The sequence below is a fragment of the Lissotriton helveticus genome, chromosome 3_2, assembly GCF_964261635.1.
Source record: "Lissotriton helveticus chromosome 3_2, aLisHel1.1, whole genome shotgun sequence".
Classification (NCBI taxonomy): domain Eukaryota; kingdom Metazoa; phylum Chordata; class Amphibia; order Caudata; family Salamandridae; genus Lissotriton; species Lissotriton helveticus.
The window spans coordinates 203083786-203104653 of record NC_136062.1 but is presented as its reverse complement, the minus strand read 5'-3'; positions in this window follow the sequence as shown (position 1 = coordinate 203104653).

Sequence of the window (20868 nt, the reverse complement as noted above, 5' to 3'; positions counted from 1 at the left end):
GGAAGGAGCATTGTACAGGTGCTTTAGTGATACCACCAGCTGAGTATCACCTGCAAAGGTAACAATTTGAATCCCATATGGCAGGACGATATCAGCCAGCGGCCTCATATACACGTTGAATAAAGTAGGACTCAGGGAGGCTCCCTGAGGTACTCCATAACTAAGGGGTAAACACTAGCGGTAGATTCTCCAGCAAAGACTTGAAACGTTCTGCCAATAAGTTATGATTGGATCCAAGAAATTGCTCCCCCTGACACTCCAACGCTCCCAAGCCTTTTGAGAAGGATGTCAAAGTTGACCGTGTCGAAGGCGGCACTCAGGTCAAGGAGAACAATGATACTGCTCCTTCCTGGTCAATGATCTTTTTTGATTCTTCGAATACCGTGATAAGTGCTGGTTCTGTTACAGGGAGGAGAAGGAAGCCAGTCTGAGAATGATGCAGGAGGTTGTGGGTTTCTAAAAAGTCAGAGAGGGTAAAATTAATGTTTTTTTCCAGGACCTTACAAACCATTGGTAGCAAAGATATCGGATGGGAGTTACTCAGGACATCAGGATTTAAGCTTGGTTTCTTCAGTAAGGTTTTCACCATGGCGTGTTTCCAGGAAGGTGAACATGGTCCTTGGTGATGGAAATGTTTATAACGTCCCGTATAATCAGAAGAACCACCTCTTTAACCCAACTGTTGGGGAGAGGCCGGGTCACATGGAGAGCCCAATTTTATTTGAACAAAGATTTTTAAAAGTGTGTCCTGGCTTAGGAGAGGGAGTTCCTCTAAAGTGTGCCGAATGGTGTCTATAGGCCTGTTAATGGCAGGGAGGCCACAGGTCATTGCAGCTGGGCCAGGAGGGTCATTGGGACATGGCGTGACAGGAAATGTGTTATACGTGTTCTGACTTTTTCCCTGGAAGTAGTCTGCAAATTCATGGCAACGATCAGTAGCTATTGCCGTCAGAGTTTCGGGGGAAGGGAGCTCTATAAGTGTCTTGGCAATGTGGAAGAGTACTGTGGGAGTGTTAGCTGCTGAATTAATTTTTGCATCATAGTTAAGTGCCTGGGCCTTTTTAATTTCCACAAGGTAGTATTTTATGGACTCTCCGTATTCCATTTTTCTGGTCTTTCGATAGTCCTTCCTCCATTTCCTTTCCATCCGTTTACAGGCCTGTTTAGGCAGCCTAAGCTAGGGTGAGTACCACAGCACAATTCTCTCTCTCATCCTACGGGGGAGATATTTAACAGGAATCACTTTATCGAATGAGGATTCTATCCAGTGGGAGATTTTTCCAATGATGAGGTAGGATTAGAGTCTAAAAATGGGTTTTGAGCTATTCAGCGCAGTGGCCTAAGACTCTATGGGGAGTTTGTCCCAGGGGCGTGTCTTTCCTGATGCTAATATCCGTGGGATTGTGTTAAGTTGGAGAATTTAAGAAAATGGGGATCAGTGAGTGATCCGACCAAGATGGGTATTCCTACTGACAGCTCATTATTATTTATGAACATGGGATCTAGAGTGTGTCCTTTAATATGTGTAGGGCCTATTACCTTTTGATTAAATTGATTAGCTGATAAGTCTTGGGTGAGTTCCAAGAGCCTCTGTATTGCTTAGGTCATCAAAGTGTAAATTGAAGTCTCCTAACAGTGTGATGTTAGTATATGAACTTGCTAGTGGAGCTGCCTGGAGGATTCCTGAGAAGGAACATGTTGTCGAAAATTATATGGAGAAGAACAAACTTTCACAATCGGAGACAGGGTCGGACTCAACCTGACATTTAAAGGAGTCTTTGTAGAGAACTGCAATACCACCCCCTTTCTTCTTCTCACGGTCTTTACGCTGAATATAATACCCTGGAGGAAGAGTTTGAATCACCTCCGGAGCGTAGTCCTTGAGAAGCCAAATACATGTTGAGTGGCATAACACAACATTAACTTCTTTGCCAGAGGTCCGTACCACCACGTTTTTGTTCTTTCTCAATCTTTCCACTAATCCATAGAATTTCTATTCATTGGCTGCTCTCTTAGCTCTACCTTCATTGGTCTCCCTAAAAATCTTTTTAGGCCTTCGGTAATCAGTTCATGAAAAGTATCTGTGTTGTCCTTTATAGTAGCTGCCATTGCTCTTGAGCGTGGTTGGAACAGTGTAGATGCCATTTCTCCCACCTCTGTACTGCATTCTTGAATACTGCCCTGACTAATGATCTCCATACAGGAGTCCTCATTTCCAGTTTTTAACTGCCTGAGTGTCCATAGTAGTGACAGATCTGCAACAGTGGCATTCTCTGTTGGTGCCTTTGGTGTGTTCTCCTCCACTCGAGCTATCTCGATGGGACTTTTGCTTAGTGTATGTTCTTTTAATATGTATATAAGTATGGCCCAGTAGTAGGCTTTTTGCCAAAATGTGTCGGGCAGAAATTATCTGCACGGAGCACTTGTTTGTGGAAGAAATGGAAAAATAAAAAACATTGTGGAACATATGAGATTGGTGCTATCTCCTATTTCAAATCGAGGTGAATGGAAGTGGGTAAAGGAAGACGGGAACAAGAATCATATATATATATATATATATATATATATATATATATATATATATATATATATATATATATACATAGATATATATGATTTTTTTTTCTCGCTTACAACTTCTGCCTAGAAAAACTAGCGAGAACCCAGGTAAGTGCAGAGTTTCTTTATTGCCACCAAATTAGTCCGCCATGACGCGTTTCAGCGGCTCCACGGCCTTGATCACATGACACAGCTCGAACTGTGATTCTCCAATTTAAAGTGCTAGTGCATACATTGCAATGATTGACAAAGACAACATACTGCATTGTTGTAAATATTTCTCTCTAAGTCACAGCCAATAAATAAATATATATATAATTCATATATTTACACAACATTAATTGAAACATATATGAATTTTCTACACACAGAGCCCTGTATTGTTTGAATAAGTTTTGTTGTCTTTACAAGGCGTGGACACTACTTCTTACAAATAATATTTGCCTAAAAGCCCAAAATGACTGTCCTACCCTGTTTGTGTGTCAAATTATGCAAGGATTTGCAAGTGCATGTATGTGAATATGAAAGAACACGTATAGTAATGCCCTATAAGAAAAAAGTGCAAAGTGATAAAGTGCCCTGTGCTGTGTATTGCCGTTAATTTCCTGATTATTTTTTTGTAAAACAGCAAAAAAAGTTTTTGGGAAAGAAAATGTTCAAATACAGAATCATTTGTTCAGATAAATCCTAGGCACATCCATATACTGCAAATTAATTTGGACTATCCATCTTTTTAATATGGAATTTGTTTGTTGATGCAGAATGAAGAGACGGGGAATGGGTGTAATTATAGCAGCTCAATGAAATCTAGCAGCTTTGGGGTGCACTAGTGAATACTATATTGTGCAACAAAATGCCTGCAAGTATCAATTCTAATTCAACCTCCTACTACTAAAATGGATAAAATCAAATGTAAAAAAATCCATATAAATGATGTTAATAAATATGACCAAAATGCGCTTTGAAAGATATATTAGAACATACCATTAAGAGAATATATATTTTTTTAATCAAATCTCATAAACACTAGAAATATCCATAAAAACTAATAAATAAAAGTGAACAGTAGGCAGCGTACTACATTTGTGACTCAGATTATAAAGATCACTGTAAACTGTTGTTAACACATCGCTGGACATAAAGTGCTGGTGCGTCAATCCCAAAACATATTAAGGTAGTTACATCGAAATTCATAGAAATCCATACAATTAATACAATTATATAAAAACTCATAAACATTGATAAAATTCCATACAATTCTACAAGGTCCATCTTATAAATAAGTGTGCAAATCCTCTGTGTTATTGAGACCTCCTGGATGTTTAGAGTCAAATTCTAAAATATATCTAGTTTCTAGGTGTCTTAATTCACTCTCTTTTGGGCCAGTACCGACTCTATGGTAATATTTGAGGTGTTTGAGGTCACTATCGTGATGTTCCCAAAAGTGTCTTGCCAATGGGTAACTGGCATCTTTGTTAGTGATGGCCCTCATGTGTTGCAAGATTCTTTTATGCACTGCCAGCTTTGTACTGCCTAAATATTTTAGTTTGTAACTGCACTCTAAAACATATACTCAGAATTCAGTTTTACATGTAAGTTGCTGTGTGATAGTATGCATCTTGCTGCAAAATGCAGTCTGGTATGTGGTAGTACTGACGCCTTGTTGGCAGGCTTTGCATGTCGTGCACCTAAAAAAACCTTTCCTAGCTGTCAGCCACATTGCTTTTACCTGATCCTCTGGGCTGCTTCTAACAAGCACCTTGCCCATACGTGTCATTTTCCTATAAGCAATGGAAGGATTGTTAGGTAACAATTTGCCTATTTTGGGGTAATCTCGTACAATAGACCAATTTCGTCTAATGATAGCTCTAAATTGCTTTACCTGCATAGAAAGTCCTAGAATAAGTCTAGTGGTTTTGGTTGTCTCCTGTTTGTTCTCAGATCTTTTCTTGTAATGTAGCAGATGTAACCTCGCCTTTTCTTTGGATTTAATAATAGCTTCATCAATTACCGTTGTTTTGTAACCTCTTGTTAAGAAACGTGCGCAGCATTCTGCTTGTTTGGATTCTGCATCATCCTCATTGCTATGAATACGTCTCATACGTAGCATTTCCCCGTAGGGAATGATATTGATGAGGTGAGCAGGATGTGCGCTTGATTTGTGTAGCAATGTATTGCCTGCTGTAGGTTTCCTAAATAAGATGGTAATTAGACAATTATTCACGATTTTGATTTGCACATCTAAAAAAGTAACTTCTGTTTTACTGATAAAAATTTGAATTTGAGATTGACATCATTTGTATTTAGTTGTTCTGTAAAATCCATAGCACTTTGTTGCGTTCCACTCCATATAATAAACAAATCATCTATGAATCTTAACCAAGTTATAGTCTGAGATGGAAATACATGTTCATATTTCCTCAAGAGGACCAGCTCCTCCACCCGGCCCATAAATAAACAGGCATAGCTGGGTGAAAAGGTGGCCCCCATGGCAACTCCTTGTATTTGTTGGTACATTTGATTATTAAAGATAAAGAGATTATTTTCCAAACAGAACAGTAACCTGTTGATAAGCATTTTGTTGTGTTGTGCATATCATGGTGGTCTATTGGAAAGGAAGTAATCAACAGCCCTGATTCCATCCCTGTTCCTGATGCATGAACAAAGGGACGGCACGTCTAAGGCTATAAGTAAATATTTCAAATTCAATTCTATATCTCTGAACTTTCGCAAAAAATCACAAGTGTCTTGCACGTACAATTTCAGACTCGTTATGTGCTCCTGTGAGAAAACATCTATGTACCAGGACATATTTTCTAATGGTCCATTGCATGCAGCTATAATGGGTCTACCCGGTGGTCTATCTATATTTTTATGGATTTTAGGGACAAAATATATAACTGGTATGGACGGGTGTTCTTTCATTAAAAATGTATATTCGTCCCAACTGATTAGACCCAAACTTTTCCATGCTAGGAGTTGTGAGAGGAATTGTTCTTGTGTCCGTCTGTATTTCAAAGTGGAAAATTCCTGTAGCAAGCTTGATCATTTAATTGATTGTAGGCTTCTACCAAATATTGTTTCAAGGGCCATAACACTATGTTTCTGCCCTTGTCTGCATTTATTATGCCCACTCTTTTTTCTTTGCCGAGTTTGTTTATTATTTGGTGATAACTTCTTTCTTGGTGTGACATTTCACTTTGGATCTATTTATAGTGTGGTTCAACCTTTTAACCTGTGTCAAAAGGATCACGGGGCATAACAGGTACAAATTTCTACTTAACTTTGAAAGGAGTGATTGGTTTGGCGGTTGTGATTGGGGAGAATTGTGTTCATGGCCATTCTCTTCTTGTGTTGCTGTAGTACCACTTTAGTTGACTGGATTGAATTGTCCCATTTGCAATTCTTGCATGTCCTGTAACAGGCCTAGGTCAGAGACAGTTAGTCCTGTTGGAACTGCATCAATATTTGGTGTTTCAATATTGTTTGACTTGTTATTGGCTGTTCTTTGTCGATGGAATTTGGCGAGCTTTAATTTTCTAATAAATGTATAAATGTCGGCCCTAGTTTGCGTACAATCAAAGTTAGATTCTGGACAATAGGATAAACCTAAGGACAATAATTGCTGCTCCGCCTTAGTTAAATTAATATTAGCCAATACAATAATGGTATTTTCTTGAGTTGAACTAAAGCCTGTTGCATTGGTGGTAACTCGAGAAACGTCTTCTATCTGCGGTTTCCTCACCCTCTTTTCTTGTTCTCTCCTGCTTCTCTGGGCTGGTCTTCTCCCCCTCCTCTGGGTGCTCATGCTGCCACAAGTCCCTTGTTGCAGGGTGGCAGAGTTTCCCTTCGACTCCTTTTTAAAATGTCCAGCTCTTCCCCCAACGTTAGTCTTATGGTGCTTTCTTTGCTCTAGTCTCCTCCTTGCTTTCTGATTCACTGTCTAATGCAGAACTTAAATCTGACATCGATACTGATTCACTTTGAGGCTGATTCTTATCCTTGATATTTGAGCCTTGCATTCGCTGGTTGGCTGTGGCTGTTCTTGTTGAATCATATCTGCGTGCAAAAGTAAATATTTGCCCGTTGGTGTAATCGTCTCTGTCTCGCCTAAATTTGTATGTTTTTCTTGTCTTTATTTTTTCTTCTCCTTTATTTAGTCTGCTTATCATTTCATCATGAAGTTTATGTCTGCTTTGAGGATATCCCTGCTGCGTAATCTCCTTCTCCAGTATTTCAATCTAAGCTTGAAGGTCAGATCTATCGATCTCTGTGTTTTTCACTAGTATGACCACTAGTCTACGCGAGGATTCAAGATTACATTGTCCCCTGGGGATTCTCCCCACGTGAAGGTACCTCTGAAGAGATCGGGGCCTCCCACCTCTAGGATTGTTCCTGACGCATCAGCTTTTCTAGGGTCCGGTAATTGTCTTTTACTTCCTTTGTTCTCCCATCGTTTTCCCCATATGCATCTTTATTTGCACTTTGTGTGACTAATGGGTCATCAGAGAACATTTCATCTGCTGCTGTTTCTCTGTTCTTGAGCTTGTCAGTGGACATGTTTGGTGGTTTGTGTATCTATTGAATGTCCCGTTTGGAAAAACTCCTATTTTAGCAATACCAATAGGGTTTCCCTAGGGTGCACACCTCCTCTCCCATATAACATATGATGCGTACTTGAAGTCCGGCCCACCGTCAGCTCGAAGCTCCTGCTCCTGATGTCGCTCCTCCGAGCAATCCACGAGGTTTGTTCTCTCCACACGAGATGTTCCGTTGCTCTGCAGGGGGCTCCGGTTTGTTCCGTTGCAGGAAATACTTTAAAGTGCCTCCGGGGTGCCCGGTGACGCAGCTCTGCAAGCCCTTAGTGCCGATGGCAGAGGAAACCCAGAAGAACGACTTGCTGATCCGGAGCTTGCTTTCTGAGGACGGAGTCCACGAGACGGAAGCAACCTCTCCGTTAAATATTATATTTCTCGCTTACAACTTGTGCTCCAGAATTGAAAAACGAGCGAGGACCCAGGTAAATGCAGAGTTTCTTTATTGCCACCAAATTAGTCCGCCATGACGCGTTTCGGCCGCTCCACGGCCTTGATCACATGACACAGCCCGAACTGTGATTCTCCAATTTAAAGTGCTAGTGCAAACATTTCAATGATCGACATAGACAACAAACTGCATTGTTGTAAACATTTCTCTCTAAGTCGCAGCCAACAAATACATATATACATATATATATGTGATTCATATATTTACACAACATTAATTGAAACATATATGAATTTTCTACACACTGAGCCCTGTATTGTTTGAATATGTTTCGTTGTCTTTACTAGGCATGGACAAAACTTCTTACAAATAATATTTGCCTAAATGCACAAAATGACTGCCCTGCCCTGTTTTTGTGTCGAATTATGCGAAGATTAGAAAGTGTATGTATGTGAATATGAAAGAACATGTATAGTGAAGCCCTATAAGAAAAAAGCGCAAAGTGATAAAGTGCTATGTGCTTTGTATTGCCATTAATTTCCTGATTCATTTTTTCTAACACGGCAAAAAAAGGTTTTTTTAAATAAAATGTTCAAATGCAGAATCATTTGTTCAGATAAATCCTAGGCACATCCATATATATATATATATATATATATATGTATATATATATATATATATATATATATATGTATATATATATATATATATATATATACATATATTATATACATATATATACACACACACAGCATCGACTTTGTGTCAGCCACTGGCTAATTTCACTGTGAGTTAAGTCATTCTGTTCCTTCACAAGTAACACACCAACACAAATAGTAGTCCGCTTCACTACAGCTCCCCCAGCAACAAAGTTACACAGACACCATGACAAAACAAAACAAGCATTTGACAAAGTTAAAGGGCTGGAACCCACTACCAGACATTTCGACTTTGCTATTGATTGTTTAGAATGTGGACACAGTAACATAATTTTTTTAAACTCGTTTTCAAGCTTCCTTTCAAGTATTGCCACAGCAAAAACTGAAAAATCCTGCTAATCTTACATAGTACCTTGATTGCTGTATGCAAGACACTGGTTTCAAATTCAAGAACTTGAGTATTAATGATGGCTAATTGATTGTATTGAAGAATGATTCCATGACAAATATGAGTTTAAGTACTCTATCCTCTTTGATTCATTCTCACGTCAGTAAAAGTTGCCAGTGTTATTTTTATCCAGTTTCTTTTAGTATATAATCAAGGAACACCTTATTTTTTATTCGTTCATGTTAGGCCAAGGAATATTCACATTTAAACAAATACAGGTGTATCTTCTGTTCTGTAAACTCTAGGGCCGGGATTACATTTTGGCACATTTCCATGAGGAGATTCCCAGTAGCTAGAATTACCATTACTGGGCAGTACTATTGTCTACTACAAATTAGACCCCTCAAATTAGAAATAACTGTGCGGATACGGAATTACCTTGCAGAATTCCACACAGTGTTGCCTATTCCTAGGGGTATGAGGCTTTCATTAACCACCTGCTCTGAGCAGGTTGTAAATAGGGCCGATGGTGTTTCTGCAGGTCAGGGGTGAATGGCGGAGGGCTTGGAGGCTAGAGAAGAGAAAGAAGGTTTTTCCGTTCTCTCTAAACTCTAAATAATGCCTTAAGTACCAGTTCTTGCCACTGTATAGCCTAAACAGACCTATAAATTAGTGCAACTCCAATTCAGATACCTTCAATCAGTTCTGCATTCTTAACAGCACATTTTACTAAGGATCATGAGGTTTGCATTTATCAATGCAATTATGAGTATATTAATTCTTTCATGAAAGGAGCTGTTAATTACCAAGCCAAGATTGATAACAAGGAACCACTGTTGTTGGCTTACTTAACAGAGGTGTCAGTTCCACTGAAAGCCAACTTTAAAGTAAACTTCTGTACTTAGTGAAGTGCTCAATGAGAAACAATAGGTGAATGTGAGAGCAAAAGACTCAGAGAAAGAAGAAAGAAAGACAATAAATGGCTCTTGGGATGAATGCGAGATTGTGCTTAAAGGCGTATTATTCATGCCCTACGCAAAAACCCAAAATTCCTATACATTTGAAACTATTACCAGCAATTAAAAAGCCAGGATAAATCTGATTGATTGATACAAGTCTTAATAACGCACCTAAGGGCCAAGATTTAAAGCGTATTGTGACAAACATGGGATGAGCACTTAACTTCGCACAATATCAAAGTATTCTTACTTAGGAAACAGCAACTAATCATGGTCCTGCCTTAATAAATAAAAAAAAAATTTAGTATCTTTGGAATAAATGATTATCATGACATTGCCTTTCATGTCTTTCTAATTTGGGCGTATTCTTATGAAACACGTCACAGATCTCTCAATTAATTAACATACAACTCAATTAGAATATATATGGGTGCATTGAAATCAAAATCCTTCACTGAACCAAGACTGTGTAAACATGAATCACACAAATGAAGTGTAAGGGGGAACACTACACCACTATTAATTTCTATTAATCAAACACATTACAGGAAGAATAGAACCTGGTGCTAATACGATAGCTTGTTGTGTTAGTCTTTTATTGGGTTTTTTCTAGGGCTGTGTCATAAATATGTGGGTGCTGGTCTCAATAACGTCCAATCAGGAGACATTTCGAAGGGGGGCGTGGCTAGCGCCCAATGCGAATGGAGGCACCGGCGTAGCGCTCCGTCCACACCGGGACTTCAAGAGGGATAACGCACCCTCGCCGAGGTATGGTGACCTCATTTTACTGGCGGAATACCTGCCACATATTTTGAGTTGGTTTTCGTCTTCTTCTGAGGCCGGGGGCATCAAGAACTGCCTCGTCTGCTGAAGACGCGGCTCTCCTCAGCTCACGGCCGCCATTTTCCGACATGTCCCGGCGGCGCCCTTTGAAGTCGCGCGTTTTACCGCGCATGCCCTTAACAGCTCTTCCTGACTTACTAATGCCGTTTTTCAGCATTTTATGACGGCGAACTGCTTCCTGATACAGGTGACTGCAATATTTTATGTGGAAATATCTTAAATTGTGGCACAGAGACTTTTCTTTTCTTTCTGCATATTTGGCGACCATGCTTCATTGTGATTAGGCGATCTCTCTGGTATTTAAGGGACCCTGCCTACCAGATACATTTTTTCAAGCACTTTTTGTCACTCCCTTGGTTTTTTTTCTTCAATATTTACAGTTTTTCGCTGTTTTGGACCCAAATTGACTCTTTATTGGTCATTTTTCTTCTTCTGTCTGTTTTCTCCTTCCTGGTTGGTCCTGGTTGGTGCTGCATTTGAGGTGTTTTTGTTGGCTGTGTGGCGGGGCACCTTGGCAAAATCCCTAAGAGGAATTATATTAAAAATTCAAAACTCTTCACGGCATTGGCTCAATTAGAGGCCTCCACAGCCTCTCACACAGACAACGCGCCAGCCATTATGGATACCTCTCTCCAAAATACAGCAAAAATTAACTCTAAAAGGCAAAAAAAAGACTCACCCTCTCCCTCGAAATCCTCCTCAGGTGTTTCACTAGAAATACTCCTAGAGGAAATACGGGCATTGCGTCCTTTCATGGAAGAAACAAATTCCAAGCTGCAAACGCTCACTGATAACTGGTTTCAGATGGACGCTAGAGTCTCAGCCGTGGAAAAAGATGTTTCCTCCCTCCAGGAGACTGCCGTCAAGGTAGTTCACATGGACTCGCAGATATCGTCTCTCCAGAAGCAGGTGGAGGACATTGAAAACAGGAACAGACGCAATAATCTTCGTCTCTATGGCCTGAAGGAGGGCAGCGAGGGGAATGATCCCATTGCTTTCTTCAAATCTTTCCTTCCAAAGTTATTACAATTGCCTGCAGATACTTCACTGAACATTCAGCGTGCTCACAGACTTGGACGTCTTTCTTCTTCCATCTCCCCCTCAGTGAAACCCAGGGGAGTGATAATGTATTTTCTAGAATACACAGACTTATTAAAGGTTCTACTTGCTGCCAAAGCCTTACCTCACCTCACCTGGTCTGGATCTCCCTTATTTTTTGCTCAAGACTATGCCAAGTCCACTGCTGCCCGCCGCAAGGCCTTTCTTGATATGAGGGCTGACCTTCGTTCAATTGGAGCCAGATATGGTCTTTTTCATCCTTGTCTATTTAAGGTTACCTATAACAATAAGACTACAACTTTTGAGGATCCAGTACGACTCCGAAGCTTCTTGAACTCTTGTGGTTCTGCCAATATGGATTTCTCCTGTGCTTCTTCCTCATTTCCACCTTAATCGCTGTTCTTATCACTGATGATTAGTCCGATTTGCTCGGTTTACTGTTCTCATTTGCTTATCTGTTATTGTGTTCGCAACTTTTGATATCCTCTTAGCCCCTTGGGTTATTCGTAGTTATTGTTCATACTCATTTCTAGTTTGTTCACCTGTTATTTGATTGTAGTCTTGCCGTTTATTCTCTCCTAACCTGTTTTTCTCCTTTCACAGATATTGTTTAGCGTTCCGTCATGTGTCTCCGGTTGGACGTTTCATTGTTCCGCGTGCTCACCCTTCATTGGTTGGCGTTACCTCCCTCCGATTACCTCCGTCGTGATCCCTTGTGTCCTGTTCCCTGATCGTCCTTCCCCCCTGATATTTTCTGTAAGTACCCTCCCCCTTTCCCTTTTTGACATGGTATCGTTTGAAACATTTGTTCTTCCTTTTATGCTCGTTTTGATTATCTCGTTTACTTCAGTGTTACTCTCTTTCACAGTGTTTTTCTCTCACTCCTTACTCTCTTTCTTCTTCTTTTTACTGTTTTCTGGGCCTTTTCATCCTTTCTTATCTTCGTGGTACACTTTTTCCATATTTAATCCCTTTTCTCACATTCCTTTACTATGCTCTTTTTCTTATCTCAATTCTTCATTTCTTATTTTTGTTCGAGGCCCCACGACACTCTCCCTCTTAGTTGCTATTCTTGTTTCTTTGTTGTCCCCTCCTGCTTTCGCTGCTGTTCTTTTCACTGTTATTCTCTCGCTACCCCTCTATATCTTCTTTGTGGCCTCTACTTTTGCTTCCCTTTTCCTCCACGGTTTCTTCCCTTTCTCTTCCTTCTCCTCTGTCTTGCTTATTTCCCTTATTGTCCTATTTTACATTGCCCCCATGGGCTCTCTTTTTTCTCTCTCCTATTGTACTTTGTTTAAGCTTATTTGCACACAATGGCTTTGAATATTGTCTCCTGGAATGTTAAAAGCATTAATTCCCCCATCAAACGTCAGAGAATCTTATCGCATCTTGCCAAGTTGAATGTTGATGTAGCCTTCCTGCAGGAAACTCACCTATCTGACTCTGAATCCCTTAAACTTAAAAAAGGTTGGGTGGGTGAGGTTTTCTTCTCGCCTGGGGATGGGAAACAAAATGGTGTTGCTATTCTCTGCAGGAAATCGCTTCCCCTTTCTGTCACCTCCCAAGAGTCAGATACCAATGGTAGATGGACATATGTTAAATTGCTACTTAGAGGTGCTCCAGTCTCTTTTCTCAATGTCTATGCCCCTACTGTTGGCGAACCTCTTTTTTGGTCTGAGTTCTCTCGTCACATCACACAATTTATTGATGACAATTTCGTCCTTGCAGGGGACTGCAACCATCCCCTAGACCCTTTTGTAGATAGGAACTCCACGACTCACTACGTCCCCAATAAACCTCACAAGCTTTTTTGCCAGGCAATTTCTCAGCACAAACTTGTTGATGATTGGCGGATTTGTAATCCCACTGTGCGAGAATTCACCTTTTATTCCCCCTCCCATCATTCTCAATCCCGGAATGATTACATTTTCCTCTCCCATAATCTCACCCAAACTCTCGCTGTTGCTGAAATTGACCCAATTTTATTTTCAGATCATGCCCCTGTCTTCATCACTATTGACGTACTTCCCCCATCTGATGGTCCTAAGAGATGGCGTTTCAATAATGCTCTCCTTCTAGACCCCACTTTCACCTCTTCATTTACCACCTTTTTTGATGACTTTTTTCTACTCAACGATACTCCCACTATTCCCACCCACACTATTTGGGATGCTTTCAAGGCAGCTGCGTGAGATTTCATTATTCGTTTTGTGTCTAAAAAACGCAGACTCGCCCGTGCATCCATCAAACAAATTTTGTTGGACATTAAGAGACTGGAGCACGCCTATTTTACCTCCCACTCCCAGGATTCCCTTACTGCTCTGGTGGCTGCTAAAATGCGTTTAAATAAGAAATCTACTGATGATGCCTCATTGTACTTATTGAAGTCCAGTGCTAAATTTTATGGGGGTAAGAACAGGGCGGGTAAGCTCCTTGCTAATTATTTAAAAGTCAAACACAATAAATTGAATATTGCTGCTATCTATGACACTAACTCCACTCTACAGCATACTGACACCGCCATTCTTTCAGAATTTTCCCTCTTCTATAAGACCCTGTACTCCTCGGAATCCCAACCCACTCCCCAATCACTCACTCACTACTTCTCTACCATTCACAAGCCCTCTCACTTCCCCCTTGATCTCTCTGCTCTAAAGTCTGACATCACTCTCGAAGAGCTGCTTGCTGCGCTCAAACACCTCAAATTAAATAAGGCTCCCGGACCTGATGGCTTCACCGTCGAGTTCTATCTCCACTTTTCCAAACTTCTCCTCCCCAAGCTTTATTTACTTATTAACTCCTTCTCTGCCTGCGGAGGCTCCTCTGGCACCTTCTCAGAAGCACACATCTGCCTGATTCCCAAGGAGGGTAAAGATGCCCAACACTGCAAGAACTACCGGCCAATCTCGCTGGTGAATATAGATTACAAGATCTTTGCCAAGTCATTAGCTGCTCGGTTGGACTCCCTCCTCCCTGATCTTTTGGGTGAGGAACAGTCCGGCTTTGTTAAGGGCCGCTTTATCAAAGACAATACCAGATTACTTTTTAACATTCTCACAAAATCCTCACGTATGCAATCCTCACTCGCTGCGATTGCCTTGGACGTAGAAAAAGCGTTCGATAGGGTGGAATGGTCTTACCTCTTTCATGCTCTCACATGGTTTGGATTTGGCCCTAATTTAATTTCCTTGGTTTCCCTTCTATACTCTCGCCCGCGTGCTGCAGTTTGTGCTAATGGCAAGGTCTCTCCCTTCTTTGACTTAGGTAGAGGAGTACGTCAGGGTTGCCCCCTTTCTCCCTTCCTTTTCAATTTGGCCCTGGAACCGTTTCTCTCCAGGTTGCGCCAAAATCCCAATATACATGGCTTTCATTCCACTGATTCCTACGTCAAACTTGCTGCATACGCGGATGACATTTTACTGTTCATTTCTGATCCTGATTCCTCTATTCCTGCTTTCTTGGAAGAGGTGCAGGATTATTCCCTAATCTCAGGATACGAGTTTAACCATGATAAGTGTGAGATATTGCCATCGACCAAATTTACTTTCAAAGCAGACTACGCTGCCTCAAATTTTGTCTGGAATTCCTCTCACATCAAATATCTCGGCTTGCACATCACTCCCTCCATACCCAATACGATTTCCTTATGCTTAAATAAGTGCATTCAGAAAATCTCCGATCTCACTGCTCGATGGCACCCTCTCTACCTCTCCTGGTGGGGTCGCCTCGACACGATTAAAATGATGCTCACCCCAATTATCCTTTACACCATATCCAATATTCCTGTACCTATCGCTGCAAAGTCATTTAAAAAGATTAACTCCGTTCTGTCAGCCTTCCTTTGGCACAATAAAAAGCCACGAATGTCCATCGCACGACTGATTCGCCCTACTTCTGAGGGCGGGGTCAACTTTCCAGATTTCCCCTCATATCAAAGAGCCTTCCTACTCCGGCAAGCGTCGTTCTGGCTACAGGATCCTGACGACCCATGCCCCTTGTGGGTCAAGTTGGAACGCCTCTTCCTTTCCCCTTTCTCCTTTGCAGAGTATCTCGCTTTTTCTCGTAAACCCTCCTCTGTTTCCACACCCATTCACAGATTTACGACCAAACTCCTTTTGGCTTCCTCCCCCACCCCTCCTAGCTCTATTGCGGATTTTCTCTCCTCCCCCTTATGGCACAACACTCACCTCCTCATTCGCTCTAAACCCTTCTACTGGAAGTCCTGGAGGCAGAAGGGTCTTTTGTGGGTTTCGCAATTGTTCTCCCATTCTACATTTCTCTCTTTCTCAGACCTTAGAGCAGTATACGCCTTACCTGCTTCTTTCGCTCCTAATTACTCTCGGCTCAAAACGGCGGTAATGGCTGTGTACACATCACTTGCGCAGATGCAGACATCCTCCATTCCCCCTACTCCTGCTTCGCGCCTACACTCTTTACTTCGCACAACTCCTAAAGCTTCGGCCATTTATAAGCACCTTCACGTGGCAGACACCCCTAGACCCAAATCCACGGTGGAATTACAGTGGGAGCACGACTTTGACATGATTTGGCCTTTGCTCACCTGGGACAAGTTGTGGCTCAAGATACACAAATCATCCAGAGCGGCGTCTCTCACGCAATCCATGTTCTTAATTTACAATAGATTACTCCTTACCCCCTCTGCCCTTCATGAGAGGTTCCCTTCAACCCAAGATATATGTTGGTCATGCTCCGCTCCATCCGCTACCCTGTTCCACATGCTCTTCTTATGTCCCTCTGTTCACGCTTTTTGGCTTAGGGTGTGGGCTGAAATCAATGTAATATTTCAAACATGCATTCCTTTCTCCCGTGCTCACATTTTTCTAGGCAGCCTTTCACCTTGCTGGGACATATTTCAGTTTGATATACGTATTGTGGATCTATTGCTGGCTGCTGCGTTTCAACAGATTACCACTCATTGGAAATCCTCAACTAACCTTTCCTTCCAAGCATGGTGGAATAATGTTTGTCATAATCACAGACTGGACACTACCTTTGTTTCCCCCCCCCCCAGCTAGCTACGAAGAGAACGGCTCTATGGCTTCCTGTTGTTCTGTACCTGGACAGATGTTCTGCTACCTCCCGTTGTCCTTTACCTGCCCAGCGAAAAGTTCTCAAACCCCCTTGATTGCCTTATCATTCCCTTATTGTTATATTTCCATATGTACTCATTCTCTCCTTTTTGCATTTTGTTAATCCAGTAATCACTTTTATGCCTAGATTTACTTGCGCTTTTTTCTTATTCATGACTATTTTGTATCATTATATTTACTGTATTTGCAAATGTATTTATATTCCCTTTTTTCTTTTTCTTTTTTTTATACTTTTTCCCCTTATTGTCAACCCTTTTCCCCCTCTTCTCCTCTCCTTTTATTTCTTTTTATGCCTACTTCTCTGCCTAAATAAAATCTTTTTGAACTTAAAAAAAGAGACATTTCGAAGTCCTGGCAACCAGTGTATTAGACAATGTCTTTTGTGGGGTCCTTACATGTGTCCAAGAATCCTTGTTATAGCGTTGTGAGTCTTCCTGGGTATATTGGCCTACGATCTTTGGGATTGCTTACTTGTGTCTTCCTCAATACAGGTTCCAAGATTCTTCAATGAAAGTTGTATAATTTGAAATGTTAGAAAACTGCATGTAAATGTGCATCCAGATTTAATGTGGAAGTGGTGAACATGATGTCCTAGTATGTTGAGGCGGTAATCAGCAACTTATTTGACCCCCAGGGATGATGAAGCGCTTGATTTTCTTGCTTCATTTCACAGGCATTGGTCACTCCCGTTGGTAGGGTGCCTACACTGTTCAGGTTCTAAGTACAGTCATCTATCCCATTTTTCAGGAGCTCTGGTGACTAGTGGAGTTGATGCTAGCTGTGGGTCTTGCATTTCCTTTTAGTTGATGCATCATCCATTAGATAATGCCAGGGTAGGGTGGGAAACGGACGGCAATGCAGGTGGTGAGGTTCAAGAGATGAAATCAAGTTCATTGCTGAAGTTTAGTATGACCCTCAACAGCTCACTTGGTTGACCTACGTCATGTATAATTAGTCATGTTATGGAAGCAATGGATGCTTACGCTTAGATCTGCTGTATAAGATCTCATACTTTCAGATCTGTGTAACTTTTAATAATGCTGTTCTTGTTACATCTGTCACAGAAGGGGTAGCTCTGCTATCTGAGGCCTATACCTGTGTGTTCTGCTCATATAGGTAAATGGTCAAGCTATCTGGGGCTTTACCTTGTAAATTCTGTGTAACATTGTGGAAAGCTTTTGATAGTCTGGAAATGAGTCCAATTTAGTTTACAATACCAGTTCAACCTCTGACTTACAAGAATGAGCACCAGCTCCATGCCAAACTCTTTTTCTAGGTGAAAGATCTTTGGTATATATGGTAAGAGTCAATAATAATGACTAATAATCAAGCGTGTTCCCCATTCTAACTAAAGATCCAAATTCAAGCTAATAGAACCCATAAAGAGTTCGGGATAAGAAATGAGATCAAAGAGGAGCATGATGTTCAAAATTAAATTAAGTAATTCAAACTCCTGGGGGGGGGGCGCTAGGTGGCTTGCGACCAAGATGGCACCACACCAGTGAGGCTCCTGCCAGCCGGGCGCTGAAACATTCAACAATACCATCCTGAGTCATCCATCCCCAGACCATACCGGCTGAATTGTAAGCCCTCTTGCATGGGGTCTCGTTGCAGCCTGTTCCCGACATTCCACGCTGCCAGGTAGCTGTAAATTGCTGGGAGAGATTTCGGCCGGCGACACCTGTTGTGACATCTGGAGTGCCGGCCTGGTATTCTCCCCTACTGGAGCCCGCGGCGTCGTAACAGAGTGCAGATCACAGTGCCGCCATCTTCAGTCTCCGAGGCACGCACACCAAGCCCAGGCTTAGCGCACCGTGCACTGGGACCCCTGCTGAACTGCGAGGAGCCAGTAAATATACCCCCGGCTGGTGAGGGATTTGCTGGGTCTGGGCGGCATGACTGTGCTTTGGCAGCCCCTTTCCAACGGCTCGGGTGCCAGCGCCCAGCAGTATTCTGGAACTTGCCACCACCCCACCATCACTGGAAGAGATCCTCCCTGACCTGCAGCATATGTGACCCCCCGCACAGAGGTGAGGCATCAGAGGGGTTTGCAGGCGGGAGTGCCCAAACTGCCTGACTGTACTTGCCTACCATGCCTGAGAAGACAACCTTCTTTAAGAGGGCATACCTCGCACATCGGGCTCCCCCCTCAGCACCTGCAGCCACCTCCCACCCACCAGGACTGACCTTAAAGCCAGCGCACAACACCCCGGCTCCCCCGCAATGGTGACTCCACAATTGGAGAGCCTGACAAATAGAATCGTGGGGACCGGCTGGGCCGTCGACACTCTACACATTAATAACAGCCTAAGTATCGGACCGGGGGCATAGCTTCAAGCTGCCACACAGTGCCACAGGGGGCAGAGGAAGGATACCGCCATCCCCACCCCCACACCGTCACCCTGCCCCGCATAGTCATTGCACCAGCAGTGCCCTGGACACTGAAGAGCCAATCCACCAGCTACCTACCGGGGAGACACGATCAGTTGTAAACCCAGAAGCTCCCACCATACCAGTAAAGTCATACGTGCGAAGTCCCCTCAGTCCTCACCACAACCACCCGTCCAAGCTGCTACACTTGGCACTGTGGCTGATCTCCTGCCTGCAATCACCGCAGCAAAACCTTGTGGTTCCCCACCTGCTGGACTGCACACCTCCAGAGATTCCGGCTTGAGACACTGCCCCTCACCTCTGCTTACATGATGGGTAGAACGGAAGGGAACCAAACAAAAATCACCTTAGAGGCACACAAGACTCCCTGGTCACAAACTGAGGAGCACCTAACTACTGAGCCAACAGAAGGCCAAGAGGATGACGTGAAAGCACTGCTGATGACGATGAAAAATAGTCTCACGTCCACGATGCAAAAATTGATGCCATGAACATGTGAATGGACTCTGTAGTGCATAAGCACGAGCAGCATGACCACCGCCTCGAGGAAGCGGAAAGCAGAATCTCCGAACTAGAAGATAGCACCACGAGTGGCAAGAAACACATTTCGCAGATGGACGGGTTGCTTAAAGTCATAGCGGAGAAGAACAAAGACCTAGAGGCGTGCTCGAGGAGGAACAATGTCCATATTATGGGCCTGGCCGAATCCCCCAGCACTGGGCGTATGGAGGACTTCATCAAGACATTGCTCACCAACTTATTTGGGACTGACGCCTTCTCCAGGCACCTCGTGGTGGAAAGAGCTCACAGGTCTTTGGGTTTCCGCCCTCCTCCGGGGGCACCTCTGCGACCAGTAATATCCTCAAGTACTGAGACAGGGATACAGTACTTTGCCTCGCATGAGAGAAAAAGAAGGTGGAGTATGAAAATACAACCCTGTCATTCTACCCGAACTACACGCAAAATGTGCAAGACACAAGATGCAAATTCACTAATGTCAAGAACAAATTGCTCACCCTAAGCATACTCTACATCATGCTTTACCCAGCACGTCTCCATATCACACACTTGGAGAAGCAACATGTGTTCCTGAATCCGCAACAGGCCTCAGATTACCTTAAAACCTACCGGGACGTCCTCTCCAGGCCGAACCTCCAGCAGACACAGCTCCAGATCTATGTCCCCATTGTCGACACAAGACTGATCCTACTTTCCTAGATGGCGGTGTTCTACACTTTACCTCAGACACCGGAAACCGCGCTCTTCACCAACTCCAGCCATCCATATATCCTTTTCCAAAAAAACAAAAAAAACAATGACTAATTGAACTTTAACGCCCGGCCCCCTGCCCTCCCTCCGTTACAGGCCCGGCCAGGGCATGGCGGCGGACGGGTGTGATCATGGGAAGGTACAAGCATGTCCAGGGCCCCTAGCTACACCCAAACAGGAAAACCCCTTTACTAATGTAAGACCTCACTTTTCTTTAGTTGTTTCACTGTTGCGATTGGGTGGGAATAAATGCCCGACGAGTTGGGGAAGTCGGAGTGGGTGGGGGGAGGGTAGTTTGCCTTGCTTTTTTTCATTTCACAAGTATACTACTCCACAATCCACAATGTCCAGGACCGTACTCTAACTTAGGCCCCATTAGTAGATTCTGTATCCGACATCACCGATATGCAGTCTAGCATACATTGTATGACTTGGAATATGCGAGGCTTAAATAACCCGCGAAAAAAGCGACACATTTTGGGATACCTGGAGAGGCACAATGTCCAGATCGCACTCCTTCAGGAGACCCATCTTGACCCGTCCACAACTCCCAATTTTGCTACTAGATGGCCCTCTCACCGCTGCTTTTTGTCCTATTCAACCTACTCACTGGGGGTCGCGATCCTTATTAAACGCACTACTGC